We start from the raw sequence: 26360 nt of genomic DNA, 5'->3' as shown, positions 1-26360 counted from the left end.
GGTGGCGCCATTGAAGAGCTGCATGTTGAGTCCCTCCTGCCACCTCACCTCCTGCGAAGGCTCCTTGTACAGTTTTCCAGCCCAGCTACGCACTGAGCCATGTTTCTTCCAAGATGCATGGGCCCCTGATAACTATTCTTCCACCTAGGGGTTTGGAATGGGCAGCACTGCTGCAGCATGCATTCTGTATGTAGGTTTACGCCATCCGTCTGCGGGCCTGGAAGGGGGTGCACACCTGATGCATGCATTTCTAACTAGGTGCTCTCCCTTGGACAAGGGGCTGCAATTGTAATCCCAGCAGTGCCTCCAATGTTGTCTTCTCGTGTTGAACATTCAGCCCATTCACAACAAACCGGCACTGCCTTCTCCCTTCCTTTTAGACAATGTTTGCAGGCATCTTCTCAGACGTGGCGACCACCACCGCAGAGGCCGGAGTACTTCATGGGTGAATGTGTGAGGAGGACTCCAGCAATGCAGGCCGGTGGAGCCTTAGTGAGTGGAAGGTGGTGGAAGCGTAAAGAAAGGTGTTACAGAGCCCAACCAGCATGAGACCTATGAGGGATTCTCCTTTCAATCACAGGTGCTATATATTAAGTGAAACATCAAGACAAAAAGATTGACTTATGTACACACCCTCTAGTGGTCCATACAAAATGTCGGCTTTAACTAAGGGCACCTGGTATTTCTGGCGCTAAATCTTTGTCCTGGTATGAGGGCCTACATTGAACCTAAGAACATACAGCAGTCATGCCCAACAATTGGAAGGGTTTGATTAAAACACACCACACGTTTGCAAGACTTTGTTTGAAGGAATATGTTTTATCTCTGATAGTGGCTTTGTGACTCAGTAAGACCCCGACAGCCTATTGCTTCATCTCCCTACAGCGGAACAAGAGTTCAGAAGTGTCGCAAGCTTTGGAGCATATCTAATAGATGCTTAGTTCTTCTTCACGGACTTTGTGTCCTTCAACAGTGTCCGTACTTTTAAAGCAATCCTGTTCCATTTCCAGAGGTGTTTTTTAGGTCGAGATTATATTTATTTATGATTTTTTGAATTTCCCCCCCAAAATAAGGTGAAGGAACTTAGTACGCGTACTCTTGTTGACTTTTCCACTTCACTAGACATTTGGGTTTTAGGGAAGTGAGCTCACTTAACAGATATTTTGTCACAAAGGTAATTGTCATCAATAAGTTAACAATGGTATCTCACACCTCATGGCCTCTCACGAGAAGACATGTTTATTTAGGTTGCCTTTTTATGTGTCACTAACTTCCTAAACCATATAAACGGCCGCAAAACTGCAGAATCTCAAAGGTAAAATTCATAAATGAGAGCTGTGTCAAAACTCCCCCAAAAAATCGTTAGGGCCCGTCCTTCAAGTCATAGTACATCAGCTTACATCCAAAGCAAATGGTTGAAAATTGACAAGAAGTTTTTGGGGGTAAACATAGGTACTCGAGGCACTCCTTCTCAGGACAAAGATCTAGCGCTTGGGTTCACCTGACGGGGTGGAAGGGGCTGCTGCGCCGCATGTACTGAAAGCTGGATCTCCGTCCCCCCCCTTTTGCTGTGATGCCCTGCAGAGACAGGCCTTTGTCTCCTGGTGTCCAGGGCAGCGGACACCACTGGTCCGATGGCAGAAGATGGACAATGTATGTAGTCCTTATACTTTTGAACAAGAACAAAACAAAATAATTGTAACACTGCTAGTTGAGGAAACAAAAAAACACTGATAATTTAAATTAAAATAATTTTGTACTTATGAGTGTTCTGGCTTTCTTTTCTGTGTGTGTGCATAACCTCTTCCTTTAAGGGCTCTCTCCAGCCTTCGAGTGCAGCACCAGATGCCACCATGGAGGACACCAGGCAATGCCTGCTTTTCTTCTTAGTTTTCAATCATCACTTGATTGGATTGGTAATCAGCTGTATGGGAAATTATGTTCGGATCATATTGTTTTTAGGGGGAAGCAAAGCAAAAAGGATTATCAGAACATGTTCTGAGAGGGTACAGCCTAGACAATTGCTCAAATAATGACGAGACGATTTGAAACATGGTTTCCAAAGGAAGAAAATTGTTCAGGTAGTTATGGCCTTCTAGCCAGAGTTCGGGGAAATATTTTATGCAACATTTAGAACCTCATGTTCTCTTTAGTTATTCTCTTCAACCACCTTTAACTCAGTGGGAAACATATATATATATATATATATATATATATATAGTGTTAAAACAGAAATATGTTCAGGCTACCGAGTCCTAAGTTTATAGAGTAAAACTTCATCTATTTTCCACACAAAAAAGTCCCGATCCCCACTCACCTCAGGGGTTTACACGTCAACATTGGCTTCCTACACACAAGCAAATCAAATATTCAAGACCATTTCCATCCATCGCCCACGAAGGATTATCCCCCTTACATACCATAGACCACCAGTCTATAACTTTACTCATGCCTTTTAGGGGCGTAGCGTTGCAAGGATAGCCCCGGTTGCTCAGGCTTACAACCGCCTGAAGAACTAGTGGGGCGCCGATGTTTTCATCCAGGGTCCTGCTGTAAACACTCCTGGGGTTTGGCATAAGGCACCACTCTGTGCTCCTGAAAGGGTGCCCCTTTGTACCAATCAGCCTCTGGATCGCCTTGTAACTCTGCCTGCAACACAAATTCATACATTAATAGGTTCAATTCCTTTTGCCAGCAGGCCCGCACGGTAAGCGGTTGGGAGGGTGACAGCATTTCCAATGGGGCACAAACAGGCTGGGCAATGGGTGGTGACAGGTATAAGTAGCAGTCCCCAGCCCACTGCGCACCGGAAATGATGCCACAGAGGTACCAGACATAGGAGGAACTCGGGTGGGGAGGGGGTCCCGGCAGCTGGTAAGCAGGGATGTGCCTAATGTGGCACTAAAGGGGCCGCCCTCTTACAGGGCCCACAGCGTGCGCCGTGGGCAGCCACAGTTTTCTCTGTGTAACAGGGATTGTCTTTTCAAACTCCCTTACAAGATATATCTTCCAGACTCTAAACTAATAATTATTCAGAAAAAAATCTGAAAGCCTGCGTGTTTACCAAATAATATTGCGGCTACCATTAGATCATGCAGCAGGGAATGCAACTGTTTTAATCCCACACGTTCTATCGGTATGCTGGCTTGGCGAATCGCGTTTATGCTCCACCCCCTGACACCACCCCCCTACATGGACGGACATTTAAACGAGCCTGCAGCACATCCTTGCAGCACGAAAACTGCTCACAGCTCATCTGCACAGCTCAAAAACGGCTTAACTAACCTATGGTAGCTAAACCTGGATACAAATCTGCATTAGCGTGGAACTATTATTTTCTTTGCAAGAGGCACTTGCATACATGCCAGCATTTCAGAAGAGCAAAGAGGGAGATTAAAAAAATAAATCGGGAGAATGGGGCCTTGAATCGGGTTACTGGCATGTATGGGCTTTGGAAGTGTGCTGCTGCAGGATTGGACATTTGAAACGCAAATGCACGTTTTTTTTCTTACCTTTCAGACAGTGCATCCTCCCCCCGCCCCACCCCCCTGTGTGACAGACCGGCTGAAACAGCTTCCTGTGCACACACACAGCCCCCCCCCTACTTCACAGGTCTTTAAAATACATTCCCTTGTTAATGACGCTTTGTTGGTTTTTCACCCCTTCTAGAGCCCCTGCATGGCCACTCTGACTATTGCTGGAAGAATTAGCACTTTACTCAATACCAAGCCCTGTCAGCTGAAACCCCGAGGAATCGGGTATTTGCTAGCAGGAATCGGGAGGCGGGAGACTAGCCTTGAAATCGGTAGTCTCACGCCTGAATCATGAGGGTTGGCATGTCTGCACTTGGTGCTTCTCTTTTAGGCGGTGCCTGGCTCCTATTTACGGGTGCCATCTTGTAAGGGTTAAATACCTGATTTTATTCTTTTTATGATTTTGCTTGGCACTTTTATTTTAATTAAAAGTTTATTTTACTAGTAGATCATGCGGCACGGGAGCCTGCCTGCGTGATGTGGGGTTTCTGGGCCCCCTTTAGCAATTGTTTTAATCCCACTGTTCTATTGGTAGTCTGACTCATGGAAACGTGCCGCAGCTCCACCCCCTCTTCACGGAGGGACATTTGAACAAGCTTGCAGCACGTCCATGCCAAAGGCAAGCTCGTCTACACCCGAACAGCGCCCAGGGCCCAAACCCCTGTTAGTTGTTCTAGAGATCCTATTACTAGAATGGTTTACTCGAGGAACAAACTCTTCGCCGTTCGTGATAAAAGTAAGTTCCACTGCTGCTCTGTATTGGACTCCTTTGCAGAGCCTATGTCTCTAGAACACTGCTGCAATACCTGTACATTTCAGTTACACATAAAGGGTAAACCCTAGAGTGGCCAAAGAACAGATTCACTCGCCTCAACATTTTGCACAGGCGGCTCCAACTAATACGAGGAGTTGTGCACTCATCAGTTTCAGATCCTCAGTAAAATGCAAATTAGAAGTCGCTCACCTGATCGAATCTCAGAAATTGGATATTCTGTTTATTACAGAAACCTGGGGTGACCAGGCGTCTGGCCTAGACTTTGTTGCAGCCACACCACCTGGATATATGTCATACAGGTTAGACAGAATAACCAAGAGAGGTGGAGGCCTTGCCATTATTTACATTGCCAACAAAAAAGTGAGCTTTCAACCTGTTATCTTGTCACATTGCGAAGCCCTTTCTTTCAGCTTAGAACTGACCAAAGCCCGTTCTTATAACGGCCTACTTCTATATCACAGTCCAGGCCCCAGACAAGCTTTCTTCCAAATCCTAAGCACTATCTTAGAATCCTGTGCAAGTCTCACTGATTTTACACTCCTGGGGGCCGTCACTTTTATCTAAAAAATGACACTTATAAGGACACAGAAACTCTACTCGAGATGACAGCTAAGTGTGCTCTTAGGCAGGTAATGGTAGGCCCAACCCACTCAGCCGAGCATAGACTTGACAGCATTTTTACTAATAATCAATTTTTAACCAATTCTAGTATACTACCTGTGATCTGGTCCGACTATTTAGTAATAACATTTGATATTAATTTACCACATCTCCCACAACGAGATAGGACATTCTCTAATAATCTTAGTGTCCAACCATGGCACAAAAGTTTGCCCGACAAATTACAGCAAGCATTGAAAGAGTCAGTACCTTCAACCTCAAAGGAGATTGATAGTATGGTTAATAATTATACTTCCTGGCTAACATCTGCTGTCAATTTACTTGCTCCATCAAAGGTTTCTCGTAATAAAAGACAACATCCTACGGCACCTTGGCTTAGAGTCCAAAAACAAAAATGCAGAAGGCAAGAGAGCATCTGGAGAAAGAATTACTGTGATACTGAGAAAAATAAATGTAAACAGGAATTGTCCACCTATAAACTAATGATAGGGAAGAAAAAGGCATCCTACCTTTTCTTTTTCTTTTCTTTTTTTTTTAAGTTTCAAAGACCTTTATTGGTAGATTACAAGGGTACACAACTCTGTGCCTACAACCAGTATTGGCCGGCAGTGTCATAATGTCACCGTCAAGTAAACAACGTAAAAGTACAAAACATAACCATGATAACACAGCAAGTCGCCTACAACCTTTTCAGGCCGTCCGCGTTGTACTAAAAGGCACTATGGCTTTCATCTAGGACGTGCAACCGAACACTACATTCAATAGAATAGACAATAATAGAGGTCGTGGGTGTGTCATAGACATATCTCGTGTCACTCTAGTGTAAGGGGGTATGCTCAGTATTATACCTATGGATGTATTAGCTGTCTCTGCCCTGGTTCCGTAGTTGCAAGTAAACCATTAATGGTGACCATATGTCCCTAGGTCTGGATGTGATAGGTAATAGCTCAGCATATAGGGAAGACTGTTCCTGACAGTGTATCAGATCGTTGAGTCAGTCCTTAAACTTAGGCGCTCTTCCCCTGCCCCATCTACAGGTTACCCGCCTCTTAGCCATTAACAACGCCAGTGCCGTGTATCGTTGGTGTGCCAAAGGGATGTGTTTAACATGGCTCAATAAAGCAATCAGTGGTGTGGCTTCTATACATACATTGGTCATTTGGTTCAGTGCTGTAACAACATTCTCCCAGAAATCATGTACTGCCAGGCAGCAACAGGACAAGTGTAAGAAATCGGCCTGTGGAGCCTGGCACCTATCACACCTATCATTATCATGGAGATGGTGCTTGTGCATACTAACCGGGGTGTGGTATAGTCTGTGGAGATATTTATAGTGTATAACCCTCAATCTGCTGCTGGCTGATATTCTTTCAGTTTGCGAGCAGCAGTATTCCCATTGTCCGTCCGTTATGGGGGTGCCTAGCTCTGTCTCCCATTTGGAGCGGGATGGTGTAGCCGCAGTATGTTGTTGAGTGCGTATGGCGCGATAGAGCAGGGATACTAGTCGTCTCGGCGACGGTTGCTGCAAGAGTGTGTGCAGTGGTGCAAGCATCGGGGGCTCATCCGGAAAATCTGTATGCAGGGATCTAATACCTTGTTTAAGACGGATGTAGAGGAATACATCGAGTGGTGTACAGTGCGCCCCGCAAAGCATGCTGTCAGAAGTACGGAATGTTCCATTTTCATACAGGTCTCCCCAATGTTTGATGGACGTGCGGTCTTGCCATTTATGAAAGAGCGCTTCCTGCAAGAGGGGCATGTCCGGATGATATACCAGAGGTAGCAGCGGCGAATATGGTATCGGGGCCCCAAGTTGGCGCGCAACACGCTGCCACGCCGTGATCGTGGCATTTACAGTTGTCTGAGTGCGTTCCCGGGCAGGGAGAGTCATGAACATAGCGCCCTCTATCGGTATTGGATGAGCAAGCCAATGCTCTGCCGCCGACTGTGGCATATATTTAGGTTGATGTATCCAAAAATACAAATAGTGTGCCTGAGCACTGGTATAATATTGTTCAAAGTCTGGTATGTCAAAGCCACCTTCCGAGTATGATCGTATTAACACAGCCCATTTCAGCCTAGCCTGTTTACCCCTCCACACTAAGCGAATCATCTCAGACCGAAGGGCCTTGAAAAAATATCGTCCTGGAAAAAAGGGGATATTTAGGAACAGATACAATAGCTGGGGTAAGATCACCATCTTAATAAATGATGCCCTACCTGCCAGAGACAACGGGAGCCTAATCCATCGATTTACCTTGTCAGTAATGCGATTGAGTGCCACGCCGTAGTTGAGCCTCATGAGTTCTTCTTTTTTCCTGGTAATGCCAATCCCTAAATATCGGAGCTCATCCACACACCATTCCAACGGGAAATCGGTTGGAAAGCGGTCCACTGAGTCAGTTAATGGAAAGATACAGGATTTCCCCCAGTTGATCTGGACTCCGGATAGGTGCCCAAAAACAATAAACTCTCGCAAGAGCGTATTCAAGTTGTTCTGTGGGTCTTTCACATATAGCGTGATGTCATCCGCGTACATGGAGATAAGGATTGGCCGCATGTTACATTGTAAGGCCATCACGTTGTGACATTGACGCAGACGCGCTGCCAGGGATTCTGTGGCCAAGGCAATTAAGAGTGGGGATAAAGGGCATCCCTGGCGTGTCCCTCTAGTAATCGAGAATCTCAATGACATCTGGCCATTGATAAGTACTTTGGCCCCCGGTTTATTATACAAAAGTTGGATCCAAGACAAAAAGAGTGGAGGGAACCCCATTCGACTCATAATCGCAAATATATAATGCCATTCGATAGAGTCGAAGGCTTTCGTAGCGTCTAGGAAGACAGCTGCCAATGGTAGTTCAGAAGTCACATTGTTCATTACCGTGAAGAGGGTTCTCAAGTTATGGGAGGTGGTTCTCCCAGGGACAAACCCAGACTGGTCCGGGAGGATAAGATATTCAAGTAGCAGAGTCAGAAGTTTAGCGATAAGTTTTGCTAGTATTTTGGCGTCACAATTGAGCAAGGAGAACAGTTGGTATGATCTGCATTGCTGGGCTGGTTCATCTGGTTTCAGCAGGGATATGATGAGGGCCTCCCTCATTGATGGGGGAGAGATCCCACCTCGAGGGAGTCCTCATAAACCTCCCGAAGTACAGGGGTCATGATATCAATATAGGTTTTGTAGAATTCGATGGGGAAACCATCCATTCCTGCGGCCTTACCAGACTGTTACTCCATTATGGCTTCGCGAATTTCATCCAGTTCAAACAGTGCCCACAGAAATCGACGCTGTGCGTCGCTCAGCCAGCCAAGGGTTATATCCTTTATGTAGTCATCTAGCTTTACACCGGGGGGCCCTGAGGTGGTATATAACCCCTCGTAGTGCTTAGTAAATTCTGTTAGTAAGCCGGCCGTATCACAGCAGCACGTTCCGTCAGTCTTTTCCAATTCCACTACTTAGTTGGAATATCTAGGCGTACGGACGATATCTGCCAATGTCTTGCCAGGCCGCTACCCCTCCCCATACCTGCGGGCTTGCCAATGTTTGCCCCTATAGTGCATCTCCCTCTGCGCCTCTTCGTATATTCTGTAAGTTTAGCCCTGAAATTCTCCTGCGCATCACGATCTGGTGCATTCTGCAGCGTCCCTTCCAGAGTCTTAAGTTCACGCTCTAGTCTTCGAAGGGTATCAGTAATAGCCCTTAGCACCCCTGCTCCTTTGAAGATGCAATAGCCCCTCAGCGTGACCTTAAAGGCCTCCCAAATGATCTCTACTTGTTACACCGTCCCCCTATTTTGCGCTCAAAAAAATCCAATATCTCTGCCCGTAGTTCCCCCTGGAAGACTGTGTCTAGTAACATTTTGGGGTTCATACGCCACGCGCTGCATGGTATGCTAAAATCCGCTGAAGAAAGTGCTAATCTGACGGGTGCATGATCAGAGTATGTGCGAGCCAAGTGTTGCACTGTGCAGTTGGCAGGCCCAAGCCCTCGAGAGACCAGCCAGTAGTCTAGCCTCGCCCAGGTAGCTGCATGCGCCGTGAAATGTGTGCCCTCCCGTTTCGAGGGGTGTATGTGTCGCCACGCATCTAGTAGTTGATGTTCTACAATGATGTCGTGGAGCAGTGTGCCCGCTTTGGTGCGATGGTGTGGTGCAGGGTGTGATCTATCAATAGACGGGGCATAGGTGACGTTGAAATCCCCGCCCCAAACAATGTGGTTCGACCCAATAGCCCTTACCGCCTCCCATAGGGCGAAGTAAAAGTGTGGATCGTCCACATTGGGTCCAAAACAACATACCAGTGTGACTGATTCCATGCCCATGCGGCCCCATGCTATGCAATATCAGCCCTTATTGTCGCTTAGCGAGCCCACCAAGGAAAAGGGCACTTGTCTTTTTACCAATATGGCTGTGCCTCTGGCATAGCTGGAATAGGAGGAGAAGACTGTGTGTGGCCATCTTGAAGTAAATACATTAGGTTTTTGGGATGCAAAGTGGGTTTCTTGCAGCATAGCGATATGTGTGTTGTGCCTATCCAAATACGAAAAAAACTACCGTAGATTGAGGGTCTGTGGGGGAAATGTTTAACGACCACTGAATGTGCGATCCCCAATTAACATAACACACAGAATGCACAACTGCGGTCGAGGTCATGTGTATATGGAAAATGAGTAGGTTACTCTCTCTAACACCCATGTGATGCCATGCAACTAACTTGGGGAGACATCCCTTAAGGATAAGAACCCTCACTCACCCGAAGGTGACATGCTTCATCATATGGGTCCCCCTTACCAGTGTGGAAAACCTAGTCCACACTGGGAGCTACTACTCCGAGGATCTTAAAGGAGGAGCTCAGAGATGTTTTCTTGGGCAAGGGATAGTAATCCCATATGTGAGCAAGGTAGGTGTAGTGAGACTAGCAGCGCTGTGTGTAACAATAACAAGTGAGATTAAAACTATCTAAGGGGATGCACTAACTAGTTTATTAATGTGCTCCGCTTGACAGGGTTAAAAAGGAACAGCACAGTGGTATTGAGGTAGAACCACTGTCACTAAATGGTCGACATGTTTCAGCCTTTTGATCACACGGTATCATCGGCTTTCTTCAGGACCAGATGGTATAGATCGTGATGTTGCTGCTGCCAGTATGTGACAAAAACCAAAATTTAGAATAGAATAGAAATAATACTCCACCGGTATTCCTGTCTACTTTTCTTATGATCAGGTCATACCCAGGTATCCTCAATAAGTAGGAAATCCTGCCTCACCTCAACCGTGCAGACTGCTCTGGGAGGAGGCCCCGCACTGTCCGTCGGTACCTCGTGGCTCGGATTAATAAACTAGTTAGTGCATCCCCTTAGATAGTTTTAATCTCACTTGTTATTGTTACACACAGCGCTGCTAGTCTCACTACACCTACCTTGCTCACATATGGGATTACTATCCCTTGCCCAAGAAAACATCTCTGAGCTCCTCCTTTAAGATCCTCGGAGTAGTAGCTCCCAGTGTGGACTAGGTTTTCCACACTGGTAAGGGGGACCCATATGATGAAGCATGTCACCTTCGGGTGAGTGAGGGTTCCTATCCAAATACGCCAATATCTGACGCCTCTTCCGAGGATCCCCTAGCCCCCTGACATTCCACGTAATATTATTTAGTTGTGTCGTACCATCATGAGCCATACTGTTGCCAAATAAGAAATTCCAAACAATGCGACTTGTGCCATATCTTCGTAATACAATAACTGTTCATAATGAGTTGCTGTGTATCCACTGCAGTTTCAACTGTCATGTGCAATGTAGCTGATCTCAGCACAGGGCCGTGTGTGTTTACCAAGGTCAAAACAATGAACCCCCAATCATGCCCGTATCTTCCACCCCCCTCCCACCAAAGCAACCCCAACCTGCCAGTATTATACTCCCACCCCACCCACCCCGAACTGTTTCGCAACCAGAGACTGACTACAGCCCCATTCCTAAGGAAATGGCAGAGAATCATAGGGTATTTCCCGCTGGGGGCCATGTCCAGGTGGCAACACATCACCCCCTCACACCCACAACACCACCCCCTCACACCCACAACACCACAGTTGAAGTCTCGGTCCCTACGTGTGTGGAGGGAGGGGTGCCCAGCGATCAAATATTAGGCATCTCGGGGGGAGGTACAAAGTATATTCATTGGCAAGGAATGATCAGTGTCCCTTTATCATATGCACCAATACTCACAAAAGGAATCTCGGACCATCAATGACAGCATTGCTGGGAATGTTCATTCTTCTTCTTCATTTGCTGCTGCCAGTGGCGAGTCGGGGACCCTTCCTCCGCACCACCAGGCCCGTTCGATTTTTTTGAGTTGTTTGAGGAAATCTTCCACTTGCTGTGGTTTTGTGAAGAATTTCTGCCGGCCCTGATGCGTCACCCTCAAACGCGCCGGATATAGAAAATTATAGTCAATTTGTGCCTTACGCAGCTTTGCTTTGACATCCAGAAACTTACGTCGCTCCTCTTGAACCATAGGCATAAAGTCAGATTATATGGTAAAGGAGTTACCCTCAAAGGATAGCGATCGTGGTTGCGCGCAGACTTCAATGCCACATCCCGGTCCCTATAATTTAGGAGGCGAGCAATTATGGGTCTCGGAGCAGTACCAGGCTTGGGCCGGGGCCCTAATGAGCGATGCGTCCTTTCAACTATTAAGTGAGGAGAGAAGGCCTCCGATCCGATCGCTGTCAGCAATAATTCCTCAACATACTCCTCCATTCTACCCATGTAGGTCGAGTCCGGAATTCCCAAAATGCGAATATTATTGCGCCTACTTCTCGCCTCCAAATCCTCATTCTTAGCTGCAATGACTCGCAACAGATTATCCATCCTGGAGAGCTGCGATGTGTGTCGAGCTGTGGTGTCGTCCGAGTCCGAGATGCATCGCTCCGCTTCCGTGAACCATGGCATCCATACGTGAGGACATCCTGTCGACTTTGTCTGCTATCGTGGCAAACCCCTGGCGAACCTCCCTGAGAACATTCTGCAGGTCTACAGCCGGCTCGGAAGAGCCCTCCTGCGTCCCACCGGCGCCCGCCTGACTTTGCTGATTATGTCCTGACCGGGACGCTCTCTTGGCAGCGTCAAATGTGAGTTTTGGCTGTTTCACGTCAGGCTTGCCCATGACCGCTGCGTTCCCAGTGGCACAGCACCACCTCGCGTGGGGTCTGCACACTATCGTACACAATTAGAATTATAGGCCGGTAGGATCAGTATTTCCATCAACAACAGGGCCCGTCCTTGCACTCCGGCCCAACCTCAGTCGTTTCAGTCACAAACCAGGGCACCGGGGTCTTTTGACGCTTGTCGCCCACGCAGCGCCCAACGCTCAGCTCCTCGAATGTATTCAGGCGTTGGCAATCGGTCACAACCGCCCGCAAGGGCCGGGAGTAATGGCGGTACTTCAAGCCACAGGGGCAACTAGGTCCACAGTGCCCCAGGCCCGTCCCGTAGCCTGCTCCAGCCTTTCACCGCAGCACCAGGCCAGAGGGGCGCAAGGTGTCCAAGTCGGCGCAGGGTGGTCAAGCATCCGCCCCCTGATGTTCCTGTCACTCAGGCCGGCATCTCCCAGGGCCGTCTGTCCCACCGATAGCAGAGCCCTGCCAGCAACTCGGGCCGGGGGGGGGGAGGGAGGGGCCGGGCCGGTGCAAGGTAATCAGCCCTCTCGATCCGCGAGGGCCGGTGGAGCAGTGGTGCCCTTCTCCGATTTTCTTCCAACCCCTACGTATAGCGGGTCCCACCTTCAGTACAGACACAGGGGGGAGGAGGGCCAACAAGAATACCTCAGGCGCCGCGGTGCGTCCCACAACTGTCTCTGGCCGCCCGGGCCCCGGCTCCGAAGTCCGCCCGACAGTGCGGCCTGAAGCCTCGTGTAACGCCGTGGGCTTGCGTAGCTGACGCGGTCGACCTCCAGGAAGGGTCACATCCACAGCCCCTTCTCGGCGTGCAGTCAACTGCTCCTCACGCCGCGAATCCCCTGCCGATTGCGCTGAAACTCGGCCAGAGCGCGTCGGAGGGGCAGAGCTATCTGTTGATGCCTCCAAAATTCCTGATATATGCCATTTTTAGGATAAATTTAGGATATTGTTCTCTGGGCGGCGAGAGCCTCACGGGAAGGCCACCATCCGCAAATGCGCCAACTAGCGCCCACTAAAAGGCATCCTACCTTACGCAAAAATAGAAGCAGCTAAGAACTCAACTAAAGAACTTTTCCTAACAGTAAGGGAACTTACAATTCCAGATTTAGAGATGATTAGCCATTATAGCCAAGATTTTTGTTACAGCTTGGCTAGCTTCTTCCAAAAACAAAGTCAAAGAGCTCTGTGGTAAATAAATAAATAATACCTCTATTTTTGACTGGATATACAATAACAGATAGCTCAATAAATAAGAGTCAAGATTCGAGGTAGCTGGAGTTTGCAGGTTTAATACAGCATAAAGGACAGGAACAGGACAACCTGCACGGGAATAGGATGGCAGCGCTGCACGGGGCAGGGACAAAGGAATGGTAACTTTTAATAACAGTGCACAAGTATATATAGTTAAACAAAATACAGGATGTTCAATACAATAGGCGTAGCAGTGGGCAGGGCCTGTAGCAGTCGCGAAAGATAAGGCAGAAAGTAGGTGTAACAGGAGGCGTGAACAGGGCGTATACATAGACATGTGATGTAAACGTAACAGATTATGTCATAAATGGGGCGGAAACATGGAGGGGGCTACCTAAGGAGCCGGGACCTCTAACCTAGTGGTGCGCGCAAGCTGGCAATGACGTGTTACTAGGGAGAAGCTGGGGGCTATGACTTCTGAGCTAGAAGGAGAGACGAAAGTCTGGAGAGTCAGAGCGACATGTACCTAAACACTATCTAGTATCTGATGTTTAGAGAACATGTTGATAGAATCCAAAAGTTATCAGGGTAAAGGCTAACAGACACTAAGACTGGTGCATGCATTATTCTACATGTAGTGCGTGTTGAGGAATATTAAATGACCATAAATACAGTATTTCTCTTACATGGAGACGTAAAGGCTAGACTGTGACGGAAACTATTGATGCGATTCAGTAGCTTAGGAATGCAGAGAAGGAGGGCTGGACTGATAACTAGAATCATAACATACTCTTGGCAGACTGGCAGGCAGAGCCAGGCCGAGCCGGGCACTGTGAGGCAGGAAGTAAGTGAAGGGTCAGGGATACAGGTGGGGGCTGTATCGCTCCTCAGCGAGGATTCAGGAGACAGGAGCTGAATCTGAGTCCAGGCCCGTTTGAGGCCTAGAAACGGGGACTTTTACTGAATTAACGTGTACACTGTGAAACGTGGCAACGTAACTTTACATAGGCCTAATACTCGTAGCTTTCACGAGAACTGGAAACTGGCATACTAGAGATGGACACAACTGTAATTGCGTCTTTAATCGATCATAAGGGAATACATATGCATATTAATCATGCACATATAACATAAGATGGGGGACACGTAGGGACACAGAACATGGCAAAATTTACTTTTCCACATTCCCTCCTTGTCACTACGTTTCCATCAGGAAACATCAATATTCATGATACCATCTATCATTTCATACAGTATCATCTGCTCGTCTCGAGTTTTCTTGGAACGGGATCTAGGACGGGACTTGGGACTAGGAATACAAGAGGTAGCACAAATACCGCAAATCGCAGGGCCACATTGTATACAGAGGCAGCAACTGAATATGATCGCTACTGCAATACCTAGAAATGACAATACTTTCCATCCCCAGGCAGAAATTATACTCCAAAACCAACCGGACCATGTCCAGGTGCCTGGATTCTGGTGTAACTGATGGGCAATTTTATGAAGTCTGGTTATAGCTGAATAAACAGACGGCGCGTTATTAGGAATGAAAATGCAGCAACTAGATCCGATGACTCTACATGCTCCTCCTCTATCGGCCAGTATGACGTCAAGAACGAGACGATTTTGGAGCACGACAAATCTCATAGCAGATTGCTCTTCGGTTAAGTTACCTAGAGCAGAGGCAGTCTCATTCACTACTGCTTCAAGAGTTCTTGTTAACCTACGGATTAACTTACTATTCTGGATAGGTCCTATAAAAAAGAAGAATCCTTTATTGAAATCTGTATACTGTTCTAGAGCAGTTTCAGTTTGATCGACAATCGGGGACTCGATCTCCCTTCTATGTCTAATGTGTACTAGATGTGTGTTTCTATGATAATCGGATGGGGCTAGGAAAACTGGTGGCAGTAGGAAGGCAATGTAACAGGTTCCCTCCCAATCGAGGGGCAGACGAACATATGCGGTCTGACCACAAACAAAATAAGAATGACGTGAAGCTTTGAAAATAGATTTCCCACTGTCACTATACTTAACAATAGTAGTACAATCACTATGTCCTACATGTGCGGAACCATTATTTCGGACACATAATTCGCCTTTGACTGGTAGTACTGAAATAGCAGGTAAGTCTGGAGTAGGATCAGACTGAACATTCAGGACCATAAAATTCGAAGAATAATTACCCAAATTATAAACTTCATTTTCTAGATCTAACCCTGTTCTGTGGGGAAGACCTTGCTTGTCTGGAAAACATGTACTGTTCAGAAAGGACATATCTGTTGAGGATGACGTTAACATGGACCAGGCTCCACATGAACCATTATGTGAAAATGGATAAGGAAACAGTGGCAGCACTCCCTTCGGTGTCTGGAAAGGGGGGAGTCGACCACACACCCAACAATTAGTGGCATTGCTGGTCTGGTGTGAATAATGTAACATACGGATAAATGTATTGTTGCGCATAGCAAGACGATAAGATAGTTCATGAGGAGGCAGATCACTAAACGTATGCTCTACTGTAGCATTAGAAAACTTATTTACATGAGAAATTGGAAAACATAAATGAAATGCATAACTCGTACAGGTAACCATCAAAGTTAAAAACAATATAAAACTTAGAAAAACGATACATCGGATAGAGTTTTGACTAACTCTCTCACTATGGGGGTCTATCTCATACATGTCAGATACCTGTCTAACCGTTTCACCCAGGGGGACTTAGACAATTAAACTGGCTGACTTATTTTACTAGACCGAAGCTTCTGTTTATACTCCTGCTGTGGAGTTTTCTCTAACAGGGAATCCTTTGAATCAGAGTCAATAGCGGGACAGTCCTTGATAATAGTATCTTGGCAGTCTTTAAAATCTTGACAATCCTTGGAAATGTTCTTGGAAACAGTTTTTAGTCGGAGTCCGTGAAATTTCTTGACATGCGACAGGTGCACCCACCCCTTCCTGCCTTCCAACTTGACGGCAGTACGGGTGGTCAAAAGGACTAACTTCGGTTCCTTCCAGCGAGGCTCCAGCGGACTTGAACGATCGAAATTCCGGATTAAAACCAGGGAGCCAGGAAGAACCTCATGTGGCTTGACTTCAGTATTGTCGGGAAATGCGGCGGCAACCTGTGAACGACAAGAGTGTAGGGCAGACATCAAGGAAGCTAGGTAATCTGTCAGCATATTACTGGAAACATCTGTAATACTTCGGGGTCTAGGTGTACCCCACATATTCGGGGGGCGGCCGAATACGACCTCATAAGGGGACAGACCTGATCTGGAATGTGCGACCATGCGCATATAGAATAGAGCGACTGGCAGGGCAACTAACCAGTCTACACCTTTTTCTTGACAGACTTTGGCAATACGTATTTTCAAGGTTTGATTATGTCTCTCTACGAGACCGGCTGCTTCTGGATGGCGTACACAATGGAACTTCCACTGGTACCCTAACAAAAGGGAAACGTGCTTCATAAGTTCGGATGAGAATGGCTGGCCGTTATCAGAATACACGACCCTAGGGAGTCCATAACGGGGGAAAAATTCACGAACCAGCTGCTTGGCAGTGGTCGCGGCTGTATAATCTGGGACTGGATATGCTTCTGTCCACCTGGACAAAGCGCATACAACTACAAGGACCTACTTAAAACCTCGACATCGCTCCATCTGAATATAATCCATCTGGAGGACTTCAAAAGGGTGGTCAGGAGGCTGGAATCCACCTTGTTCCACCGGGACACTTTTACCTGGATTGAACTGACAACATATCATACAAGTACGGACTTTCTGCTTGGCTGCAGCTCGTAAATGCTTGTTAAACCAAATGTTCTGGATACTGTCTATCATGGCTTTTTCTCCTACGTGTGCTGGACTATGTGCGGTATTAATAATGACTTGAACCATAGAGTCGGGGAGAAACCATGTGGCTTTTCCCTTAGTCACCCATCCCTGATCTGTCTGAACCCCTCCTTGTTCGGACCATTTCTTAATTTCTTCGGGAGTAGCATGTGACTGGATATCTATGACATCTTGAGTAGGGTCCTTAACTGTCATACAAGTAGTCGGTTCTAGAGTGGATGTCGGTGTCTTGTTAACTGGAGTGTCTGGAGTCTGAGCTGTGAGTTTGGCTGTTTGATCCGCTAGATCGTTTCCTTGAGAAATAATGTCAGTGACTTTCGTATGTGCTTTGCACTTCATGATAGCGATAGATGTCGGTAAATGTATTGCATCTAACAGAGCTTGAATAAGGAACCCATGCTGAATCTTGGTTCCATGAGAAGTCATGAAACCTCTCTCCTGCCAGAGCACTCCAAAGTCGTGTACGACTCCGAATGCGTAGCGTGAATCTGTGTAGATATTAACTTTCAGGTTCTTGGCATGTATGCAGGCTTGTGTCAGAGCAACTAGCTCTGCTGCTTGAGCAGACAGGGTGTCAATACGGTGTGTTTCAATAACTTCAGTCTCAGTAGTCACTGCATACGCGGCTACTAGTTCTCCTGTACTTGTTCTCATACATGAACCATCCACATAAAGTGTCAGGTCGGGATCTGGTAATGGAATATCTGTCAGATCTTGTCTTGGCTTTGTCATAGTGTTAACAACTTCCACACAGTCATGTGTGGCAGGATTTGAAGTAACTGACGGTAACAGTGTAGCAGGATTTAGAACATTGCAGCGTCTGATTTCTATGTGTGGCTGGAACAGTGTCAATTCATAACCTGTCAAACGTGCAATTGTCAAGTGCTGAGTCTGTGTTCGGTTTAAAAGAACTTCCACGGAGTGTGGAACTTGTACTGTCAGGGAGTGTCCTAACACTATGGAATCACTTTGTCTAATAGCTAGTGCTGTGGCTGCAACTGACTTGAGGCACGCAGGCAGAGCCTGGGCTACTGGATCTAGTGTGCTCGAAAAATAAGCACAAGGCTTGTATTGTCCTGCTTGATCTTGTGTGAGAACGGATAATGCAGTACCATCACGTTCTGTGACAAAAAGCGTAAAAGGCTTACTGTAGTTCGGTGTAGCTAGAACGGGAGCTTGGCATAAGGCTTTCTTTAATTCATTAAAACTAAGTGTATGTTCAGATGTCCAAGGGAGGACAGTCGATACGGCTGCCTCCTGTGTCGTTAACTGTATCAGTGGTTTGGCTAGAAATGCATACTGAGGAATCCATTGTCTGCAATAAGAAGTAAGGCCGATAAAAGCACGTACCTCCTTCTGGGTCTTGGGCTGAGGAAGACTCGCTATTAACTGGATACGGTCGGGTGTCAACTGCCTACCCCACTTGGACAGTAAGTGGCCTAAGTAGATCACTTGCTGGACACAGAATTGAAGCTTTGAAGGGGACACCTTGTGCCCCATCTCGGCTAGGAAGTACAGAACTGTAAGTGATGCTCGCTCGCAAGCACGTTCAGAACGGGCTGTGATCAGTAGATCATCGACATATTGGAGCAGGGCAGTGTCAGTTGGCATGTGAATATTGTCTAGTTGTCTCTTAAGTGCTTGACTGTAAATACTAGGACTTTCTGTGAAACCTTGAGGAGCTCGTGTGAATTTATAGCTCCTTCCATTTAAACAAAAACCGAAAAGGTACTGACTGTCTGGATGAATTGGAACACTGAAAAATGCATTCTTGAGGTCGATTACGGTGAAAAATGTAGCCTCAGAATCAATGGCTGTCAATAGGGAAGAAATATCTGGGACAACTGGGTACTGGGGAATGATACATTTATTGAGTTCTCGAAGGTCAATCACTAATCGATATACTGGGGGTGCATTTGGATCAGTACGTTTCATGACTGGAATGATAGGAGAATTACATACATTGGAGTCAGTTTCTACAACTACTCCTTGAGCAATGAGCTCGTCAATAATTTTGGATAAGGCTGTTACAGCCTCAGGTGGCAATCTGTACTGTCTGATTCGTGGCAAAACAATACCTGGTTTGAGAGTCACACGATGGGGTGTGATTTGCATAAAACCAACATCAGTTGGACCTTGTGCCCATAGATGCTGCGGAACATTAGACAATCTCGGATCAAAATCTCGTAAAACATAGTGACCCTTGAAGTCACGTAAAAACAAACGTATTCCCTCTGGGGAACAACAAATAACTGCACCTAATTCTTTCAATGTCTTAATGCCTAACAAATTTTCTGGACATGACTTCGTAAGTAATAGATCAGTAGTTCGGGACAATGGACCAACTTCTAGAGTAACTGGTTTGGAAATCTCGTTAACTATTGGCTTTCCTGAAAATCCAAGGGAAACATTTCTAGAGCCTGAGAGCGGAGCCCCTGGAACCTCGTCATGACTAATAGTAGTCCTACTTGCCCCTGTATCAATCAAAAACTTTCTGTCTTTCCCTAATACTTGACTGTGAACATAGGGACCCTCTTGATCTACAGGAATCTCGATGAGAGGCAAGCCTACCTCCCTCTCTAGGCTGTTTCATGAATACGCTTGATACTCTGGATACTCGGACTGTGCATACTGGTACATCTGCTGTGTAACATGCTGTGTTGCAGCGATAGGCTGCGGTACTGTAACTGTCTGTTGTGCATTCTGTGGCTGAGAAGTCTGTGAAACTTGTTCTTGTCTAGGCGGACGTGGTCTTTCTTTAGTTTTACCAGTGGCTATATTGTGTTTCAGAACTGCACACTCGTTTATAAAATGACCTGGCTGTTTACAGTAATTGCAGGTCCCTTTAACAGGAACTGCAGGATGACTGGCTTGATTCGGACCCCTCTTCTGACTGTCTTGTGGAACAGATTGTGCAACTAGTACTTTCATTTTCGTGTCTTTCATACGTTTCCTTTCGTGTTCTTGCTCTTCTCTGATTCTATTCTGGTGATACTGGAGCATCTGGAGCATTTGGGACGGAGTACTAGCTTGCCAAGTACTTTCGACTTTCAAAACTCGATTTTTAACTTGTGGACTTGAATTCTCGACTAGTTTAGTAACAAAAAGATGAGGGTATGACTCGCTACCTGTCCTCAAACCACTGTTAATGATAAAACATTTCTCAAATCTAGAATAAAAATCACTAGTGTCTTCGTCTTGTTTCTGTTTACAGGCTGAGATTGCATCCCAGTCTTCCTTTTTAGTGGCTAATAATCTAGGCAAAACTTGTATCAATAATTCTGGTAGTTCTTTACATTTGTCTCCAAGACCGGTACCTGGTACTCGTATCTTATCTTCAGCTTCTAGAGCTGTCCAATCGATCTTTTTCTCTCCCACCTCCCAATCCTTTTCCTTGAGTTTTTCATATATGCCCGCAGGCAACAGGACTTTTAACATTTTAATAATATCTGGATACGTGTATTCTCCCATACGGAGCATGTCTTTTAATTCTCGGTGGAACCCTGCTGGATCTTTGTCATGACAGGGAATTAACTTTTTCATCTCTAAGAGTTCCATCTTTGTGATTGGGGTGTAAACAAATACTCGTTGCATTTCACCACCCGCTGTCCTAACTGGGTGTACTTCTCGTAACGGATGCTGTCTGTCTATGTAAAACGGTTTACTTTCTGGAGGTGAGACATGAACAAAATGTGGGTTCAAAAACGTTCTATATTTATGGCGCTGTTCTAGAATGACACTAATTAAATCGGTACCTAAACCTTTCCATCTATACTGGAGTAACTCGTTCAGGATATCATGTAACGGACCTGGATCGGAATGCTGACCCTCATACAATGTAATGAGGTGTTGGATCATATACATACCCACCAGTCGCTGCTCGGCTGGGGGCAGTTTCAGAAACATTTGTGCCACTATTTCGTCTGGAAAAGTGGTAGAATCAGTAATCCATCGGACTGCTGATCGGGCTAGTTCTTGTTCATGCATGGTACTTAACTCACTATAACCGATTCGTGATTTCAGAATGTGATCGGTAGCTTGAAATACTTGTTCTAGAGAACCTTGTTCTGGTGCTGGAAGAGGAACAGTTTTCTTGTGTTCTAGGCGTAAATGTCGGTCTGGAAATCTAGATTTACCTACATACGCTATTCTGGCGGTATTCTCGTTGTCTACCTCTTCAGTAGGAGAGTCATTTTCTTTCTCGCTTCCTAGAGCTTCTTTGCGTTGTTCGTGTAACCTTATTATTTCTTTACGTATTTTCTTGTACATACTCTCTATACTATTGAGTGTCTTGTGCTTACCCTCGGCTATATTATCACTCCACTTTGTCAGAATTTTCATTTCGGTCGGATCTTTAGTCGGGGAATCTTGTTCCCTAATTAAACAATTGATCAGAAACTTTAATAACATGAACTGGATCTCAGCTTTCCTGAGAGACATGACTTCACCAATACTTTCTGGATCTTGTCCTGTACGAATGAAACGATACATTCTGTCTAGATCTTCTTTCATATTTGGTAGGGTGACCAAATACTCGGACACCTGTCTTATACGTACGGAATATAGGACCATACTATCCTCGCCTGGGACTGGATCATAACAGCACTCAGTAAGAACTCGTCTGATTTCTGCAATAGACTTATATTTGGGCGTACGCTGTAACGCACGTTCATGTAACTCGACTGCTCCTAAACGTCTACTTGGCGGCGGGGTTCCAGGAGGACCTCCTCCCGCGGCCCCTATACTGGAATCGTCGACTGATACTCTTCGTGCTGGCAGAGTGGCTGATGTAGCGGGGATTTGTACTACGGGCTGGACCGGGGGTACCGTAATAGGTACTGTAACAGGTGCCCCGGTGGCTGGAGGAGCAGGATTTACATTATTTACAGGAGCTGGTGGAACAGGATTTGCATATTCTGGGACTGTGTCGTCCAAATAGGACGAGAGAAAAATATCAGCTGCGGTCGGTTTGTGACGTAGCTTGGTCGGAACTAAGGGTGGCGGAAAATTACTGGATGCCTCCGGGGTTGCTTTTGGCAAGCCTTCGGCAAGAAGAGGATACATACCCTTAATAAGGGCATTCCTCTGTCTGTCTGACTGTTCGGTTTTAACTCGTTCACCTATTTCGATTAGTTCCCTTTCTTGGGCTCTTTCTGAGGATTCTCTACTTAATTCTGACTTTCTGATTTCTTTTTCGGTTCTTTTATGAGATTCTTTGCGCCATAACTCGATGGCATCTTTCTGTGACTGTCTGGCTTTCTTTTTCCATAATGCTTCTTCTACTCGCATGATGCACTCGGCATCCCATGTACCCGATACGGGCCATCTATATTTTTCTTCTAACTGTTTGGTGTACTCCACCCACAAATCTAGATACAATATGGCACTTATGCCATGCTTTTGATACATAAAATGACCGGGACTGTCCCTAGGCGGGACAGGAACTGCTTCTTCTAACAGACCTTTTCTAGTTTTTAACTGACGTAACTTGGAAAACAATGGCATGACTGGGCTGGAGTCTAGACACAATACAATACGCAATTACAATACACAATGAACACGATAATTACTGAAGATACACCACTTTCATACCACGACATTGAAATACATGAATGACATCTAAAATAACAGTTCTGACAAAATACTACCTGGAATACCAAAAACAGAATACACGAATTTCTCGAGAACAGAACGGACTAGAACAGAAACTAGATGCACTGCTAAAACAGTACGAAACTTACCGGTCTCATAAAGAGACACGTCAGGACCCGCATCCACCTAAGTGGACACTTCGTGTTGGATCTGTGTACCCAAACCCACGGACCAGAGACAATGCAATTGACCCTGTCTAGATACTACCCCAGCAACGGTACTCACCGGGCAGCAAGAACGGAAGGCCTCGGACTGGACTGGACTGCTACGACGACGGACGGACGAACTTCGGACTTCTGTTACGGGTGGGCCTCCGGATACCTCGGACCTTGGACTCTCGGCTTGGGCTCTGGTCGGGACTCGCCGCGTTCCTCCACCGCCTCGTCTGGATGCTGGACCGCAACCTCCGTCTCCTCCGTGGGCCTGAGGGATACTTGAAGCAGAAATATCTGCACGTGCACGGTATGGTTCCGTCACGGCTGCAGAGGATCAGGGGGCTTGCGTGGCTTCACCGGCGCGTGGGGAAAGGGCAAGTCCCTATTCGGGCGCCATTATGTGGTAAATAAATAAATAATACCTCTATTTTTGACTGGATATACAATAACAGATAGCTCAATAAATAAGAGTCAAGATTCGAGGTAGCTGGAGTTTGCAGGTTTAATACAGCATAAAGGACAGGAACAGGACAACCTGCACGGGAATAGGATGGCAGCGCTGCACGGGGCAGGGACAAAGGAATGGTAACTTTTAATAACAGTGCACAAGTATATATAGTTAAACAAAATACAGGATGTTCAATACAATAGGCGTAGCAGTGGGCAGGGCCTGTAGCAGTCGCGAAAGATAAGGCAGAAAGTAGGTGTAACAGGAGGCGTGAACAGGGCGTATACATAGACATGTGATGTAAACGTAACAGATTATGTCATAAATGGGGCGGAAACATGGAGGGGGCTACCTAAGGAGCCGGGACCTCTAACCTAGTGGTGCGCGCAAGCTGGCAATGACGTGTTACTAGGGAGAAGCTGGGGGCTATGACTTCTGAGCTAGAAGGAGAGACGAAAGTCTGGAGAGTCAGAGCGACATGTACCTAAACACTATCTAGTATCTGATGTTTAGAGAACATGTTGATAGAATCCAAAAGTTATCAGGGTAAAGGCTAACAGACACTAAGACTGGTGCATGCATTATTCTACATGTAGTGCGTGTTGAGGAATATTAAATGACCATAAATACAGTATTTCTCTTACATGGAGACGTAAAGGCTAGACTGTGACGGAAACTATTGATGCGATTCAGTAGCTTAGGAATGCAGAGAAGGAGGGCTGGACTGATAACTAGAATCATAACATACTCTTGGCAGACTGGCAGGCAGAGCCAGGCCGAGCCGGGCACTGTGAGGCAGGAAGTAAGTGAAGGGTCAGGGATACAGGTGGGGGCTGTATCGCTCCTCAGCGAGGATTCAGGAGACAGGAGCTGAATCTGAGTCCAGGCCCTTTTGAGGCCTAGAAACGGGGACATTTACTGAATTAACGTGTACACTGTGAAACGTGGCAACGTAACTTTACATTGGCCTAATACTCGTAGCTTTCACGAGAACTGGAAACTGGCATACTAGAGATGGACACAACTGTAATTGCGTCTTTAATCGATCATAAGGGAATACATATGCATATTAATCATGCACATATAACATAAGATGGGGACACGTAGGGACACAGAACATGGCAAAATTTACTTTTCCACAGCTCTATGACAAATCTTCCCTCAGTAAACTTTCACTCTTAAACTGACTCGCCTGACCCTCCACATGAGAACAGCAACCTTTTCACCAAATTTACAGAGCCTACTCTAGAGCAGGTTATCTCACTCATAAAGTGTACACAATCCGGATACCCACTTGAGCCTTGTCCTCCCCCGGTAGTTAAACTAGCCTCAGAACCAATTGCTTTGAATCTCATTGCAATCTTTCAGCTCATGTTCAATACGGGCATCTTTCCTAAACAATGAAAAAAACACTTCCATATTGCCTCTTATTAAAAAAAGCTTCTCTGGACCCAACAGACAGCTGCAGGCCTATCTCAAGACTGCCTTTTTCCAGCAAACATCATTGAAAAGATCACAAATCTGCAGGTAGCATCATTTATACAAGATAATAATCTCTTGGACACAACTCAATATGGTTTTCTAAGCAGGCACACCAGAGAGACAGCCTTGATTAAGGCAACAGAAGAGATCAAAGAAACTCTAGATCCAGGAGGTAGGGATGCTCTCATACTACTCGACCTGTCAGCAGCTTTTGATACAGTTGCTCATGAGCTGCTGAATGGTTGACTAACTGACATTGGTATTAGAGGAGATGCACTTGCTCTCCTAAAATCTTTTTTGACCAGCTGGAAACCATATGTTTTACTAAAAGAATTAATATCTGAACATGTTTTCCTACCATGCGGAGTACCACAGGACTCATCTCTGAGTCCGACCCTGTTTTATGACTATGTATCGAAATTAGCTTCCTTGATTAGACAGTTTGTGTTCTCATTGACCTCCTAAGCAGATGACACACACATTGTTGTCTCCCTAACTGAGAATGATCTTGACATAGACTCTAGATTTAGATAATGTTTGCTGCCAGTCAACACAGGGTGGCAGCCAACTGCCTTATGTTGAACTCTAGCAAAACTGAGGTAATTGTTTTTGGTAATTGATCCTCCTGGTCCCACTCTTGGTGGCCTCCAGAGTTAGGTACTCCTCCTATTCCAGTCAAAGCAACTCGCAATCTTGGAGTGATTGTTGATGCGAGACTCACCTATTAGGAACAGGTCAACGCAGTCTCCTTCTCAGTCTTTTATACCATCAAAACTATTTTTAAAATCCTACCTTTTCTGGCTTCCTGTAGGAAGCTGGCTCTGTATATACAGTACCAAAGTAAGGTATATTGTATACAGAGTCCAGTCGATCCCCAGAGACTTAGAGATGTTAGTATTATCTACTTTAGCCTCTGTATTAGTGGTAGTGTCGTCGAGCAGTTAGGCTTGTCAGAGGGCTGTGTTAAGCATTTATTTTACACTCTCAGGCACAAAATGATTATACACACTCAAAGACTGAATCCAGACCAATTGTTTTGTATAAAAAGTTATTACTTTGCTAATTTATGCTTATAATCAAGAGGAACTCAGTTGCAGGTAAGTAACAGTTTAAAAGTAGCAATACTTTGCAAATGCTGTAGGAATTGTTTTGCAAGGCAGTAAACAATGCTTTCCAGTAATATACATACTTTAGTGATATCAATTTAGAACAGTAGAATGTTGCAATAGAAATAACAGTAATCAAGCATTTGCAATGCAATAGGTCTCGCATTAGGAAAGTTTGAGCTATTGGTATTGTAAATGACACATTTTTTATTTATGTGTTGGTTTTGAAAATAGCGAAATTAATAGCTTTGTCATTTACAATGCCAATAGTTATAACTTTTGCAAATGTGACACTTATAGCATTTGTAATGCAATATGTGTTGTATTTACGTGACTTAGATGTATTGCTATTACAAAT

At 45.8% G+C, this 26360-nt stretch overlaps 1 protein-coding gene across 1 annotated transcript in view; it reads left to right on the top strand.

The window, feature by feature from the left end:
* Positions 1–26360, top strand: part of MAP3K12 (mitogen-activated protein kinase kinase kinase 12) — a 375162-nt gene that overhangs the window by 310049 nt on the left and 38753 nt on the right. The gene's annotated exons all lie outside the window — the stretch shown is intronic.

This window comes from Lissotriton helveticus, chromosome 1_1 (assembly GCF_964261635.1).
Source record: "Lissotriton helveticus chromosome 1_1, aLisHel1.1, whole genome shotgun sequence".
Lineage (NCBI taxonomy): Eukaryota > Metazoa > Chordata > Amphibia > Caudata > Salamandridae > Lissotriton > Lissotriton helveticus.
Note: the sequence above shows the minus strand (reverse complement) of the source record. Positions and strands in the feature narration are given on the sequence as shown.